The 17181-nt window shown below is 34.0% G+C and overlaps 1 pseudogene across 1 annotated transcript; it reads left to right on the top strand.

Moving 5' to 3' along the window:
• The first annotated feature begins 713 nt into the window (after positions 1 to 713).
• Positions 714 to 16763, top strand: LOC111021415 (RNA cytidine acetyltransferase 1-like; annotated as a pseudogene). Its single transcript, XR_015791978.1, has 27 exons — positions 714 to 890; positions 996 to 1130; positions 1238 to 1329; positions 1664 to 1835; positions 1934 to 2056; positions 2162 to 2335; positions 3035 to 3145; positions 3230 to 3363; positions 3445 to 3538; positions 4521 to 4619; positions 6832 to 6968; positions 7108 to 7205; positions 7605 to 7728; positions 7816 to 7903; positions 7987 to 8086; positions 8168 to 8220; positions 10390 to 10566; positions 11730 to 11767; positions 13717 to 13813; positions 14086 to 14265; positions 14383 to 14491; positions 14571 to 14640; positions 14718 to 14853; positions 15352 to 15480; positions 15610 to 15735; positions 16269 to 16334; positions 16431 to 16763. The product of XR_015791978.1 is annotated as an RNA cytidine acetyltransferase 1-like (transcript).
• The last annotated feature ends 418 nt before the right edge of the window (positions 16764 to 17181 follow it).

The following is a 17181-nucleotide window of genomic DNA, read 5'->3' as shown; positions in this document are numbered from 1 at the left end:
TTCTAAATTAATATATAATATTTATTAATCAATCCGATTTTAGATTTTTCTTTTTTAAAAATTGAATTCATTATTAAAGATATATCGTTCTATTATTTTAATTTTAAACTCGGTTCCAATTAAGGTAAAAGAATGCCAAGAAAAAAGAACTTTCCTAAAACAAAAACTAAAAGGACCCTGATTAAAAATTTCCTATTTCAAATTTTAAATTATAGATTACTTGTACAAAAAGAAAACTCCCACCGTCTCCGTCGCTCTGCCTCTCCATCTGCAATTTCTTCTCCGGCGAGCCCTCGTATTCTCTCGCTCCGGCCGCCGGAACTTCTCATTCGCCTTCTGGTACTGTCTCTTCCTTCTGCTCTCTCCATTGTACAGGTGCAGGCAACTCTCTGCTATTTCCCCTATTTTCCTCGCTGCTTCCCGTTCCGTTCGATTGATACTTGGTGCCGTAACTGGTGGTTTCAGTGGTACTATGAACTGCTTCATGTCTAAGAATTCGTGATTAGAGCTAAATGAGATTATACTGATTTTTGCACCTTGTTGTTAGCTGAAAGAAAGTAATCGTGTAATTATGTTGGCTAATCCACTCCCCGATAATGTTGATACCACGAGTGAGAGGAGTGTTGAGGCTTTTGAGTATAGTACTAGTTTAATACGAGTCTCTGACCATGCCTTAAAGTATATGATTGTTACTGTAAAAAAAAAGAAAGTATATGATTGTTGTTGTTTTAACGCATAATTACGGTTTCAATGTATTGTGTGTGCTCGTGTCGCCATCAAGTGGCAGCTCAGTTGACAAGGACTTGGGGTCTCTTGGTCATACTGACTTAGAAGTCTCAAGTTCGAAGTTTCTAATGAGCTTAATACCGAAAACTCTTGATGTCTCCTGGGTATGGGCGTTGGTGCCCTTGGGTATAGGGGAGCAAAGTTCCGACTCCCCGTTCTAAAAAAAATGTATTGTGTGTGCTTGTGTCAAGATAATCTTTAGATTATAACTTCTATCAGTTTCTTGGTTAGTTGTAAGTATGAGGAAGAAGGTGGATGATCGAATTCCCACCTTGATTCAGAATGGAGTGAATATGAGGCATCGTTCGCTGTTTGTGGTAATTGGTGACAAGGGTCATGATCAGGTTGTTTATCATATTTATGAATAAATCAGAACTATCGTTTTTATATTGGAAGCTTAATTAGAATTTGTAATAATTATTTCCCTGGGAATTAATGAATCTCTTTTCAGGTGGTCAATCTCCATTACTTGCTAACTAAGGCAGCCGTGAAAGTACGTCCAACTGTGTTGTGGTGTTACAAGAACAAATTAGAGATTAGCAGGTTTCTACAATATTTATTTAGATACCATAATCGTTGCTTTCTATAATGCAGTAACCACTTATAGGTAAACATAGTTTTATGATCGTTTTTGTAAATTATTAGACTTTTTCACACAAGGAATGTAGCTAGTAATATTGAAGATATTGCTTGAAAAAAAAATATTTTAATTCTTTATGTGCTAAGCAGAGCCTTTCAACATTTATTGGGTACTATTCCTCTTGAAATCAGCACGTAAAGGCAGCTACATGGTCTTAATTGTCACTTGCATCTTAATTGTCGTTTTTGAGAAAATTTTAAATATTACTGTCACTTATTGTAATAATTTTTATGTTAGCCATAAAATAAAAAGAGCAAAGCAGGTGAAAAAGTTGATGCAAAGGGGACTTCTCGATCCTGAAAAAGTTGACCCATTTTTACTTTTTAGTGAAAGCGGAGGTTTGTCATATTGTCTATACAAGGACACAGAGCGCATCCTTGGAAGTGCTTATGGGATGTGTGTTTTGCAGGTTTATACCTCGTGTATTTTCTGTTAGAATGAAGATTGTCTTACACTATAAGGACTAAACCTCTTGACATTTTTTCACTTTATTTTTCATGCATATAGGATTTTGAGGCTTTGACGCCTAATATCCTTGCTAGAACCATTGAGACCGTAGAAGGTGGAGGTTTGGTGGTTATGCTTCTTAATACTCTCTCTTCTCTTACGAAACTTTGTACCATCGTTATGGTATGATTTATTATTATTTTCTTTTATCTCTATACACCACTACCTTTTTTTGTCGACATTCATTGGCACTCATATGAGTTCCTGGGTTACTCTTACTTGTTTCAGGATGTTCATGAACGTTACCGAACAGAAGCACATTCTAAGATTGTTTCTCGTTTTAATGAAAGGTTCTTGCTGTCTCTTGCATCTTGCAAAGCTTGCTTGGTCATGGATGATGAACTCAATATTTTGCCTCTCTCTTCTTGTGTGAGGTCATTAACTTCTGAATCTGTTGATGAGGTTAGCCAATGCATTAAGAAGTATCTCTCTTAGAATCCCTATGCCCCCTTTTTTTTTGACACTGCATATTTTTTGTGTCCCTTAATTTTATGATCTTTGTTGAGTAAGCATAGGAATGACCCATTTTAGAAGAGACGCTACTCTAGACTAACTTTCGACAATCTTCTAAATTTCCTCATTATGAGACTTAATGGTGGAAACTTAAATTATTGTTCAATACTAGGGGATCGTTTGATAGTTATTTTAGAAAACAGTCTTTTGTTTTTCTTTCCAAAACTGTTTTTAAATGCCATTTTTTGCTTAAACTTATAAAAGTATGATTATTGTGCATATGAAATCTTTATTAATGATCTCATGTTTTTGGATGGAAAACAACTTGAATTGTTTTAAACGATATGCCATCTGTGAAAACAAACTATGATAAAAACAATTAAAAGAATTATCCAAACAACCTTTCATTGAGTTTTTCTTCTTGAACAAGCTGTTTGCAAAATACTCCCAAACAGCTGTAGATTATTACCTTTAACTAAGCTGCATTAGTCTTTCTTCATATCCCCTTTCCCTTCTTCATTAGAATTGAGTAGATTATTTGTTTATGGTCGACGAGGTTTGATATATTTTATTGAAGTTTCTTTTCAATTGCTTTTTAAAATATTCTAGAATTTTTTCTTTTATTAACCTTTTCATTGCGTTTGCAAGGGATGTGGTTCTAGATTGAAATTGGAGCCAGCATTAATAAATCTAAAGCAACAATTACATGATGTTTTTCCAATAGGTCCCTTGGTCAATCTGTGCACAACGTTAGACCAGGCAAGCCTGATATCTATTTACGAGTGTGTCTTTCTAGCATGGAGTGTTCTTATTTCATTGTTTTTTGTTTTGTCCGATGGCTAGGGAAGAGCTGTTTCAGTTTTCCTCAATATTGTTCTTGATAAAGCGCTTGATACCACTGTTGCACTGATTGCTCCTCGAGGAAGAGGTAAATCTGCGGCACTTGGTATAGCAATTGTTGGAGCTATTGCATCGGGGTAAGTTATATTCATAGTTTGCATGGATATTTTTGTGGGTACCTATATTAATGTATTGTTTCCGATGATTCCTCTGCATAGGTACTCTAATATTTTTGTGACTGCTCCTACACCAGAAAATTTGAAGTCATTGTTCGAATTTATTTGTAGGTCACTCAATGCACTTCAATATGAGGTATACTATCAGTGTTTTACTGTTGAAAAGTATTGATGGATGTAGGTCAATTCTTTCTTTATTCTTGTAAAATAACATTTTCTAGTTTAATATCTTGCCATTTTGATTAATTCAGAATATTGAAATGTTCAAAAATCCAAGTTCTGCAATTTGAACTTATCATCTGTGCATCTTTACATGTTTATCATGCATGCTAAATTGCCTTGAAGAATTTTATTGTTTTTATTACAAAAATGCACTTGCTCTTGCAGTTACTATTACTTCTGAGAATTTTTGTTTGGCTAGTTGTAAATAGACCTACAATGTGGAACAAAGGATTGTTCCATAGTAGAGATAGTGATTCTCAAATATTGCAAAATAAAATTTGATGATACCATGAAAACATCGTTTCTTGTTAAAAAAAAATTTGATGATACCATGAAAACAAAGACAGAGGGAATGTGTTAGGAGAATTTTTTTATTAAAAGAACGATTATTGATGGAGAATATTATTCAATTTCGCTGTTATGTTATTAATATAGTAATAGGTAAATAGAAGAAAGAGAGGGTACAAGCATAAAATGATTAGAAAATAGGCTCATGGAATGGAAATGTAAATCAGATTGATTATTATTATAACTGGATTTAATAAGAGTTACTTGATTTTGAGGTGAGCCTCATACTTCAATTCTGTTTCTTTGATTTGATAAACAACACCAATTTTATTCCATTAGCCATGTGAAATAGTCATAAAATAATATTCGAGAAGAAGCGTAAATTTCTGTAAGTATGTGGGTTCTTGTTCATTGTCCTTATAATGACTTAGTATCCACTTCTATTGAATAACATTTATGGATAACTACATAAAGTTAAAGAGATAATTTGGTTGTTACTATATTTTGTTCTGTTAATCTTAGTCACTTCAGCATCCTCTTAGCCTCATCATGTAGTGTTATGTTTTCTTCTAATTGAAAAATAATAAAACATCACCCTATTTTGTAAGGAACATTTGCATTACACTCTGGTGCGAAGTTCTAGTCCTGAGTCGCAGAAGATAATTATAAAAGTGAATATCTACAAGCATCATCGGCAAACAATTCAGGTACATGGCTTTATCTTTTGCATGTTTGAACAAGGATATATTCGCTATCTAAAATCTTCATTATTCGTCCCAAACGTCATGTAAGAATGTTTCCTTAGTAATTATTGTGTGGTTTAAACATCATCACATAGGACTTGGACAATTGCGTCATATCCCAAATTGATGGTGGTCATACTTCTGGCAAGATTTTGTTGCTTGCTTACCAAGGAAATTTCATTCACACTTGACTGAGAAACAAGTGTCCGGCTTGAATGTGGATACATCCGAACTACGGACATGTGTAGGACATGCAAACAAAGAGTGCCCTCTTTTTTCTTTTTCTTTTTTTTGAATTTTAGACTTGTCATGGATGCATTCGGACATGTGAATACATACTACTAAAACAAATAATGAGAAGTTGAAAAGGAAACTCATTTATACGTCACAGTGGCAACTCAAGTAAGGAGAAAGCCCATTCATACGCTGCAATGGCCCAACCCTAAATAAACAAAATGAAGGATTGCTGCAACTACAACCCTTGAAACAAAAATCATTCAGCCCTTCTGATTTCTTCAAGTCAGAACCTTGTCAGAACCCTGAAAGTGAAATCTTAGATGAGAGGCATAGTTTTTTTTATCAAAAAAACTGATGTCCTTTCTTGTATTTACTTTCCACTCTCTAGTTTGTATTCAAAACTTTGTTGGATAATGAGTATTGTACTGTTGTCAATTGACTTGAAATCAATACTGATTCCTTTTTATTTAATGTTAAATTTACATGTTTTATATATTTTGAAAAGTTAAATATATAAATATATACATATATTCTAAAAATGATTTATTAAAAAAAAGTGTCTTTAAATTTTGTGTCCTCCTTTTTATAAAAAAATTGACGTGTCATTGCGTCCTTAAGTCTTTGTGGGATCCCCCAAGCCCACATAAATTTTCTTGGCCAAATCTCAGAGAGCAGCCTATCCTAACTGTCATAGACAAATTTCTTATGTCAAATGATTGGACTTCCACCTTCAAGAATTCCAGGGCTTTTTGGAGGGATAGGGTTACTTACGATCACATCCCAATCACTTTGGAGATAGGCTCTTTTCACCGGGTCCCTCTTCTTTCAAGTTTGATAATTCCTAATTCCAACACTCTTCTTTCTGTTCTTCCTTAAATTCTTGGTGAAGTAATGCCCCTACTCAAAGATGGCCTTGTTTTGCTTTTAATCAAAATCTAAGGGCGGTTAAAATCTTTCTCAAGCTTGGAGTAGGTCCCTTGTGCAAATTCAAAGTGGATAACAGCCACAACAATCTTTTTTAGACTCGTCATTGACTTCTTGATCTCATTATGGAGGCTTCCTTGCCTTTGCTCTTCAGTCTTGCTAAATCTCAAAACTTTGTTGTGAAAGATTATTGTAATGCAACTAACATAGATAGGACTGATGCTTCGTGAGCCAGCTTAAGAAAAGGTAGATTGTTGAACCTCTCTACTTGCCTCTTTAATGTCACAGCTTAAACGAGAGTAAAGATTATGTTTTCTAGCAGTTGGATGATTTAGAGGATTCTTCAGGAAGAGAAAGAAAAAGCACTTTACCCTCTTGGAATGCCAACAACCCATCCTCCCATCTTTTCCTCAGTTTTTAGCAACACTATTTGGAGGCTTAATATTCCCAAGAAGGTGAAAATTTTCATATGGACTATGTATCTTCTAGGTCTCTACACTGCTAATGTAGTCCAGAATAATCACTCGCACTGCTCTGTCTCCCTGAATTGGTTTCCTCTTTGCACACACAAACCACCTTTTGCATTGTCTCTACAGTCATCTAATCGGTAACAATCTCAAACACTGCTGGCTTCTGTTGGTGCTCCCCAATTCTGTTGAGGAAGCCATAGAGCAACTTCTTTGTGACCCCTGTTTCAAAGGGCACTATTTTAATCTCTGGTCTAATGCTTTGGTTTTTACTTTTTTGAATCTTTGTCTTGAGAGGAGTAGAATATTTGATGACACTACTTTTGTGCCTCTTGATCTTTGGCTTTCCATTAAGCTCTTGAGCTCTGTGATGCATTTGTTGAAGTCTCTTTTTTAATAATAACTCTTGACCTCGGATGGCTTATAATATTAGTAATAAGATTTACCTTCTGATGCAATGGCTTTATGAATTTGGATCTTGAAGTTCCAATATAAATTTTTAGTTTAATAATTTCAATAAAGATAACTGTCTTTGAAAACTGTTGCAGTATATACTACCAAATGAGCATGCAAAGCTTACCCAGGCTGAGCTATTGGTAATTGATGAAGCGGCTGCTATGCCTCTACCTGTTGTTCACTCATTACTAGGACCTTATATGGTTTTCTTATCTTCAAAAGTAAATGGGTAATAGTATCTTATATAGACTACATATATCTTTGTTAATTATCTTTTGAAATTCTGTTGCTTTTCTTTGAAATGTTAATTCAGAGAGAACGGGGGGATATTCTTTAGATACTAATTTTTTCAATGCTTTCATGTATAGTTATGAAGGTACCGGCCGCTCTTTATCCTTAAAACTTCTTAAGCATTTGGGAAAGAAAGGTCAAATAACAGATTGTAATGACTCTGCTAGCCTTTCAGGTACCAGTTCATGGAAAATATCTCATCTTTTTGTAGTGTTTCTTAGTGACCTCGTTAAGGTTCAAATGTGATTATTTTTAAGATGGAAAATTATATGTTAATATATTTGCCTTTATATTCACGTAGAATCATGAAGATTAACAATATTAAAAGCTTTGCACATGATCAATTTTGCTGGTATTGTAGATTAGTCTTTTTTTCAATGATACTGGTCCTAATGAAAAATTTAAGAAATTAGAGCTTTAAATTCTTTTAATATCTGAAAAAACTTCTAAATTCTAATAATTCTTTTGTTTTTTTTACTTCTGGTATGTCTTTCTAACATAATAAGTACATGTTTGCAATCAATCCATCCTAGCCTTACATTTTTTAGGGAAACCTTTTTGTTTTTGGTTGCAGGGAGAAAGTTTTGCACGTTAGAATTGTAGGAACCTATAAGATATGCTTCTGGGGATCCTTTGGAGAATTGGCTCAATAATTTACTTTGCTTGAATGTCACAAGTTCCATACCTGCCATCTTTAGGTTAGCATGGCGATTTTCCCTTCCTAATTTTGGAGGCTAAGTTATGAGTAAAAATCTCTGATCGTAAATCCTTGTTTTTGGACCTAGGTTACCCCTTCCAAGTGAGTGCCACTTATATTACATAAATCGAGACACTTTGTTCTCCTTTCACAAAGAAAGTGAAATTTTTCTGCAGGTGATTTTCATACTTTATTTGATCATTGAAGCCACTTTATTGTTGGTTTTTATATCAATTTGTTCTTTTGTATTTTTATTTAGCGGATGATGGCTCTTTATGTTTCGTCCCACTATAAAAATTCTCCTGATGATCTTCAATTTATGGCCGATGCTCCAGATCATCATTTGTTTGTGTTGTTAGGTATATTCTTATTCTTTAACATTGCAGCTATCTTTTACACTTAATTGACATTTGAAATAATTATTCTTGACCCATGTGCAGGTCCTGTTGATGAGTCACAGAACGTCCTCCCAGATATTTTATGTGTTATACAAGTAAGTAAAAACGTGTACTCTTACTTTTGTTTTGTTGGTTAGTCATGGTCAACATTAACACCCTTGCCATGTAATTTCATATTTTCCCCTTATATATTGCCAATATTCTACTCCTATCTTGGTTTTTTCCTTCATGATGGTAATAAGGCAATGACCTCTGTTTTTCCTCTATTTGATGTAAACCAAATGAGAGAGAATTTTATTGATTGAAAAACTACTCAACAAATGAAGACAGCAGTCCCTTTTATAGAAGAGGGCTAAAGACATTTAACAAGAACTAACTAATAACAGCCAACCAACTAACTAAAAACAGCCAACCAACTCACTAATAACAACTAACCAACTAACTTCAGCCTTTAACTAATAACTAATAAAACTAATGGGTTAGTAATTACATCAGTTTCCTTGCCTCTTAAAAGAAAACCCGTCCTCGAGTTTAACTCATCCAAACAAAAATACTCCTTCTCATGTCTACATTCTTGAAGTTTTCTTGTGGTTCAATATCATCGAAATAATCTACAAACCCACAGCAAAATTCTTCTTCTTTGCTGGAAAAATCAGAATCTTGAACCCAGAACCCATTGTTTTTGCTTTCTTGAGGTCTATCATGGTGGAAAAACTTTGTAGTTTGTTCCTCATCTTTCTCCTTCTCATTTTCTTGTTCAATTTGGAAGCCTTTTTGAGAAATTAAGGAATTGTGCTGGTTAACTTCTTGCATTTCAACTCCCAAGAACAATGTAGCCAAAGAAAAATTAGAATCATCATATCTTCCTATCAATTCTCTATCAACCTCATCTTCCTCCTCAAAATAATTTTCAAACTTAAGAAAAAACTCATCCTCTTATTCAATTGCCTCAATCTGAGAAGAGTTTTGGATTCCAGAATTTTTGAAATCAACATCGAAGGCATCAACTTGAGGCAAAATTGAGTTACCTCTGGCATTCTCTGAAATTTTTGTTGGTCTTATGAAATCATTTAAAGTGTCTTCACTCTTTTGGTGGCAAAATCTTCCCATCTTGGTTAAGGTATCACTTGGGTTTTTTTTTCTCCAGTTGGGATTTTTGGAAAAGAAGAAAGAAAAATTTCATGGCTGTTGTTTGGAGTTTGGTGGCAAAATACCTCAGTCTTGTATGAAACTAATTTGTTAAAATTCGTACAAACTCCAACATTGTTGCTTTAACCTTCTTGGTACCTTCTTGGCGTACAAGCTCCAAGATTTTGGTTGAAGTCTTACCGGACAGCTCTCGATTCTTGGAGCATTCTTGGTTCAAGAACATAATCTTGGTACCTTCTAGGCTGCACAAGGTGCCGTTCTTGGAGGTTTCTTGGTCTCCGATTGACTTCTTGGACTCTTCTTGGTGGTGTATGGTACCTCTCCGGCAGGTAATTAGTCCTTTGATCCTCCATCCACATTTCTTGATCCAATCTTGCAGAATTTTGAGGAGTTCTAACCGTAGCTTGCTGTACTCTCATTGCTTCGAGCTTGTCATGGATGATCTCCAAAATTTGTTTAATCTCGCCGACATCCTGCTGGATGGTTTTCACCTTTCCTTCAACCGACGGCAAGCGTGTGGTTGATGATCGTGGCGAGAGAATGGAGGCTTGATCCACTTCTTTTTTGACGAGAGAAGAGTCACCAATGTTGATCGACTTCTTTCTCGCCATACAATCCAGAAAATCGGGATGCTCTGATACCAATTTGATGTAAACCAAATGAGAGAGAATTTTATTGATTGAAAAAACTACTCAACAAATGAAGACAGCATCCCCTTTTGTAGAAGAGGGCTAAAGACATTTAACAAGAACTAACTAATAACAGCCAATCAACTAACTAAAAACAGCCAACCAACTCACTAATAACAGCTAACCAACTAACTTCAGCCTTTAACTAATAACTAATAAAACTAATGGGTTGGTAATTACATCACTATTGCAATGTTTAAAACTGCACTGCTTGCTTTTATTTGTCCTCCCGATATCAACCTTGTATTAAAATTTTCATGTATGTTTGGTTGGTTTTGCAATACTTCATGTTCTGAAAGATTGAAGTACAGTATTTCCTCACATATATATATTATGTGCTTACAATTAGTAATCTTTAGAACTTACAAACTTTATGGAATAAAAAAAGCCCCTTTTTGTTCATCGAGTAAGATTGGATGTATACAGGTTTGCCTGGAAGGACAAATTTCTCGTAATTCTACATTGAAGTGCTTACAAAAGGGTCAGCTGCCGCCTGGGGATCAAATACCTTCAAAATTTTGTGAAGTATTTAGGGATACAGAATTTTCAAGTCTCTCAGGTGCACGTGTTGTAAGAATAGCTGTTCATCCTAGTGCTTTAAGGGTATCTGTCTAACATCTCTTGCTTCTATATATATATATATTTTACTCATTTATAAAGGAAAGGAAATGATAAGAGTCAAATTGATATTTGTATTAAGAAAAAAGTTATGGAGTGAGAAAGAATCTTTTTTTTATTATGAAAAACAATACTTTCATAGTGAGAATGAAAGGATATACAAAGAATAATAACCAGAGGAAATTTGTATCCCTAAATACTCCAAGTATTAAGAATCAAACTGATATTATATTAAGAAACGAGTTAATATAATGAGAGAGAAATTTTAAGGTCCTCCTCACTCTCACAATCCCAAGCTATTTGGAAAATCTACCCAATATTTTGCCTACTTTTAATCCTCAACTTACTCTACTTATATTCACCCTTCCTCTTATGAACCTTCCCTAACAAAAGTAAGGCTTGTTTGTTAGAGTGTGTCAGATGATCGTTCTTCCTTAGACGATATTTATTCTAAATTTTGGAGCAGCCTGAATGTTTGAAGGAATTTTAGAGATGATGAAATTGAGGAGTAAACAAATCTTTCTTATATGGGAACCTTTTACATCTACGTAAGTTGAAGATATAACAACTTGGAAAGTGGAACCTTATCATATTCTTATTGTAAGGGTAAGTACCCTAACGTGAAAGATGAGAGAAAATCTGAGCTACCAATCCTCATCGCAGTCTTTCTCTAGATATGTGTGTCTCATGTAGAAACTAGACTGCGAGAACCCTCATCACTTATTTTTCTTTTGCTTGTGTGCTAGGCAATTTTGTGGAGACTTTGGGAGGTTTGGGGGATGAATAGGGTCGGTCAAGATAGTTTCTGCACAGTGCTTGTGGAGCTTTTTTAAATAGAAAGCTGGGGTTCTTTTGTTTCATATTGCTACACTAATTCTTGGGAAGTCTTGGTTTGAAAGGATTAGAAGACTGCTTCGTGAAGAGTTCAAATTGCCTTATATTATTTGGGAAAATATTTTGTTTCTTTCTTTTGGAGCTCTTGCTCCCAGCACTTCTATAACTTCCTCCCACCTGCATGAACTCTTATTGGAGCGTCTTTTTGTAAGCTCCTTGAGTTCCTTTTATCCTTATGAATTTTATTCATCAACAAAATGTGCTTATTAAAAAAGATGGTTATTTTCTCAAACTGAAAATTTCTCATTTTGTAGGAGGGATATGGGTCAGCTGCTTTGGGACTTTTGACAAGGTACATTCTATTTGTGTTTAGGTTTTCTATTTGTCACACCATAAAATTGGACATTGATTATAGCTTTCTTGTAAAAATTTGTACGAACCTCACCTTTTATTTATTAATTTATTTGGAATCTCTCAAAATTTTGATAAAAAATATCATTAATTTACAAACAGATTATGAGAAACAAAAATTATAGCATCTCAAAGGTCCTCTAAGTTTCCCTCAAAATTATAAAATTTCCTTTCCCTTTCAATCCAATTTCTTCTTAAGGACTGCTTGAGAACGTCCAATCCAATGAAATATATATGTATCTTTGAGCCTGTTGCCAAAGAGGGGATCTGGTAGGAAACTCCTTAACTAGAACATGTAAAATATGGCAACTGAAAACATAAACCTTTATTCAATTAAGAAACTGTATTTGATGTCTTTAAAATTTATAGTAGTGAATCTTTTTCAAAATTACTCATTTATTGAGAGCTCATATTTTTACTCCCAATTGTATCCTTAAATATTTCTTGTTCTCTTTCATTGATCAATGGAAAGTTTGTTTTTGTTAAAAAAAAAAAATTGAGCACTCAGAAGTCAGATCTTTTCAAATAATTCATTCGTTTTCTATAAATGATTGGTGTCTCATGAATTGTGTAATGGCGCAAACCTTAGACTATACCTTAGCAATAATACACTAATAAAACATAGAAAAACAAGCTCATATATATCACGCATGCTTTATTCTCTTCGTTTTGCGCATGTTCTGGCTTTGGGTTTGCTTTCAGATGAGAGTTGAATGTATCCTTGGTATATGCTTCGTAACTTTTCAAATTCTTAGTGAAAAGTTGGTTTCTGTTTATATATGTGTATATATATATCGAAAGAAATAATGAGTGATAGGTAGTTTCAATTTCTCTCCACCATCGATTCTATCATGAAATTTGAGTGGTCACTGTCCAGGAGCACCACTACTTCCCATGTCTTGATGGTCTCCAAGAGTTTCATGGTGTGCGGAGAATTTAACCCCCACAACAGTGTTCATAGAAACTCAGCCAATTCTTCCACACCCCCCCCCCCCCGGTTCATCTCTTTCTCCCTCTTTTTCCTCTAAATCTCTACCCCCCTCTCTTCCATCCTCCCAAACGTGCACCATTACTACTTCTACTTTCATTTGCAACTTCTTTTATTTTATTTTATTTTTTTATTTTTTTATTTTTTTGCTCTGGGGTCCAAGCACATGCTTTGCATTGCACTGCAAGCATGATCCTTTTCCATCTTTGCCTTGATCTGTTATTACATAAGTCACCAGAATGGAAGATCATGTCTTCCTCGTTATTGGGCTGCTCTGCCCCCATGAGTGGTTACCATACCATGGTGGTTCACGCTGTCCGATTCATAACTTATTTTGACACGCGTTGTACTACCGATGACTCAATCGACGTTGTGTTCCTCAAGGCTTTATACTCTTTGAACAGTGAGACAGTTCTATCAACTGGGGCAAAACCCACAAGTTGCAACACCTGCAATTTTGCTCGTATTTCCAACTTGAGATTGTTTAAAAATTGTCATTTAGGATCTCCTCATTCCCCGACTTAGTTGCTAGTTTTTCGAATTTTCTCCAATTCCTTCCTAGGAGCTAGTGTTGTACCAACATGTGTGTCGGAACCTGGCCAATAGCAGCATTTTAAACTAGCACATTTCCTCCCAAAACAAAGAGGAAAGGCAGTAATAGATCTCCAATCTTAAACGTCTGGAGGCTAAAATCTTCTCTTTGATGTACCACTGACAAAGATGGAAAATAAGCAATAAGCTTGAGAAGTGTGAAAATAATTTATTTCAAAACATGGCTGCTTCTAGTTTCCTTTCCTATGTTTGATAAAGATTACTCTAAAGATCGCTTTCTAGAAAATGGGAGTAGATATTGTGTGTATTTTATTTGTTTTTAAACTGATTCTGGCCTTCATTTTTTGCAGGTACTATGAAGAAAATTTAACAACACTTGGTCTGAGTGAAACAGAATTTGAGAATACTTCAACCTCTTGTGGTAGAATCATACTCGAAGCAGAAAAGGTTAGAATTAACGAAGTTAGGTCGTAACCGATATTTATCTTCCATCTCTTGATATTATTTCAATATATTTAAGGTCAATTTCTTTTTTTCTCAAACAATTTTTTTTTTTAAGAAAAGAAAAAAAGTTGAGCAAGTTTGTTGTTTTCAAGGTTTATGGACGGCATACATTCTTTTTACATCGATATTATTTATTTTTTCTTCTATGTAACCTTTGTTTCTATCTTAAACGTTCCTTATTTTTTTCACCCATTAAATATTTGTTTAACTTGCAGGTGTCGTTGCAAAAAGAAACCATAGTTCCCAAACAAAACCTTCCCCCATTGCTTGTTCCTGTTTCTGAACGTTTACCTGAAAAGATTGATTACATTGGTGCTTCATTTGGACTTACAACCGAGTTATTTGGCTTTTGGAAGAAACTCGAGTTCCTTCCCTTTTATGTTTGTCAGAATCCAGTTACGACTCGAATCGCCTTTATATTTCTTATATAGTTTTATATTTGTGTTCGCCATTCATTGTTGCTATTTTCTATTTTTCCTGTTTTTGTTGATATCAACTTTTAATGCATGTAGAATGATGTGACCGGGGAGTGTCGTTGTATGGTGCTCAAGCGATTAAATACAGACCAAATTGAATACTGTTGTTCTCAACCACAAGAGTTCACCACTGCATTTTACAAACGTGAGTGTTTTGGTTGTTGGATGTTTTTTCTTGATTTGGTTTGAAGTTGTATATATTATTATGTAATATTGACTTGTAGGTTTTAGAAGCAAGTTCATCCGCGATATTCCTCATTTCTTTCGAGATCTCGACTACAAGCTTGTTTTAAGGTATGTGAACAAGGGTTGCTTAATTGGCACACATCTTCTTTTGCTATCATATACTTATTGTATTTTCACCTCTTTAGCATATTGGATTCAAAGATTAGTCTCTCTTGTGATGAATCTGAGTCTATGGAAACAGAAAGCTCAAAATCACTTATTGACCTTGCTGATTTTGACCAACTGGAAGCATACATAAATGATTATATTGATTACAAAGAGGTGAGTGTCAAACTTGTGTAGAGTTTTTTTTTATCTTCTAATTGTCATTCTTGGAACTTTGTAGGAAGAAAAATATTGAAATATTTTGCAAAGTAAAAATGAGTTTCGCGTATGTTCTAGTTCAAGTACTTTTTATTGCGCTTAAACTATAGGAGTTGTGCTCACTTGAAAGCTACTTTTGGGATAATCTTCTCTCAGTTTTTTGTTTCAAGTGTTTTTAGACAAATCTAATTTTCAAAAGTATTTTTATTTTATTATTTTAAATACTCTAGATTTTTTAAAAAGCACTTTTAGTCGTCTAAACACTTAAGAAGCGGCGAGAAACACACTCCAAATAAGTAATTTTTTCTGAAGTGCTAATAGAATTAATATTTTTATTTAAAAGAGATGTTTTTCTTAATTGTTCCAAAAACACTTCAATACTCTTATTTTGTCCTCTGTAAGTCCAGAGGATCTTCAAGAAGCGAAATTGATTTATTATTTTCTTCAACTTTGCAGGTCTTCCATGTTGCAACTACCCTTGCTCAAAACTTCTTCAATAAAAAACTTGTAGTATCGTTATCTGATGTTGAAGCTTCCATTTTATTATGCATCGGCTTGCAACTCAAAGATATATCAAGTCTTGAGGTTTGAGTTTCCAACTTTGATAACAGTTCTTGGTTTGCTGAATCAATATTGAAACATGTGTGTGCACGTGCCACGTTTGCATTATATGAGCTGATTGGTTTTCGTGTCGTGCTTTTACTATCTCAACAGGATAGTTTGAAGTTGGGAAGGTCGCATATCATGTCGAAATTCAACAAACTAATGAAGAAGTTCTATGAGCATTTGAGAGCTGGATTCATGAAGGAGATTAGTTCAAGTTTTCCTCAAGATAGGGAGGTAAGGCCGAACTGTTGAATTTCGCTTACTTTTGAAGCATATGTACTAATCACTTTAAAGTTACTTTTTGGACAAAAACATCTTGTTTTGTTTCTTGTTTCTTGAAAAGAGGAAGTTTTAATCTTGTTTCTTGAAAAGAGGAAGTTTTAAAACTAATATGATTTTCTACCAATGTTTTTTATTTATTATCAAACACTATATACTTTTTAAAAACTATTCTAGTCTTTAGAAGCTAAGCTATACTAAACCCACACTCAATGAGTAATTCTTCATAAGTATCTATATAAAAGGTATTTTTATTTAAAAAGCACTTTTTTTTAAAGTCATTCCAAACACACGTATTTGCATAACCAAAACCATTTTAGCTATTCTCTAAAATCATAGTCCGGTGATAAAATCATTTCCATTTAAAATAGTCATGTTTTACAATGATATACAAGTGATTTGAGAAAATGGCAAAAGTGATTTTGACTATAAAAAAATCACTTCCAAACATGCCAATGTACAAAATCTCATCATCTTAAAATCATCAGGTAACAATGAATCCACATGATATTTCAGTTGATACTGACCTCAATGATGGAGCCAGATTAGTATATGTAAGTACAGCAATTTACCATGTCAATGGTTTAAAATCCCTTGTAGAATTTTGTTGTTCTTTTTTTCTCTCTCTAATTTTTATAAATGATTATCAGAAATCAATGTTAGATGAAAGTGGGGAATGGCAAAAATATTCCATTGGAAACAGAGAGAGTGAATTTGAGCAGTCTCTCAAAAAATGCAGATTATCATCACCAAGTGGCCTTATTAGTGTCAAGTCATCATCCAATTCCAATAGGCAATATGGAAAGCAAGATAGTTCCATAAATAGTTACAAGAGAAAAAGAAAGCATTTCTAAAGTTTTGTAGAAGAATTGATCTCCCTACCCTTTTTTTTTCACATTTCTAAACTATTTTTAATTATGATACTTGGATTTGCTAATGTCAGCCCTTATTCATGTTAGCCCTTGTTCATTTCTTGTGACTCATTATGAAGTTTTATGTGGTCATAAATTCATAATATCAGTTATCATCTCATCTAAACTTATTTCAATTTAATTTGTACACCTGTATTATTAAAAGTGACAACTATTGTATTCATTTGTATACAACGAGATTACTCTAATAACATTAAAAAAATGTGGAAAAAATCATTCTAATATATACACAAATAAAGCATACAAAGTTAGTTGTCAACTTAAGTGCAATTAAATTAGGTAATACATAATCAGGTTAGAGTTTGAAATCCTCATTCTAGCCTCGGTTTGAAATTAATTTAAAAATCAAATTTTCAAACTTCTGTAGTTTATTTGGCTCATACTAGAGGGTGTTCGAACACGATGGATGAGGCCCTTCTCCATCCTCATTCTAAGATAAGGGTCGTTTTGTGGTGGGCAAGCTTGGACC

The sequence above is a fragment of the Momordica charantia genome (genome assembly GCF_013281855.1).
Source record: "Momordica charantia cultivar OHB3-1 chromosome 6 unlocalized genomic scaffold, Mcharantia_2.0 BLBB01000006.1, whole genome shotgun sequence".
NCBI classification, from domain to species: domain Eukaryota; kingdom Viridiplantae; phylum Streptophyta; class Magnoliopsida; order Cucurbitales; family Cucurbitaceae; genus Momordica; species Momordica charantia.
The sequence above is the reverse complement of the archived record's forward strand: the minus strand, read 5'-3'. Positions and strand labels throughout refer to the sequence as shown.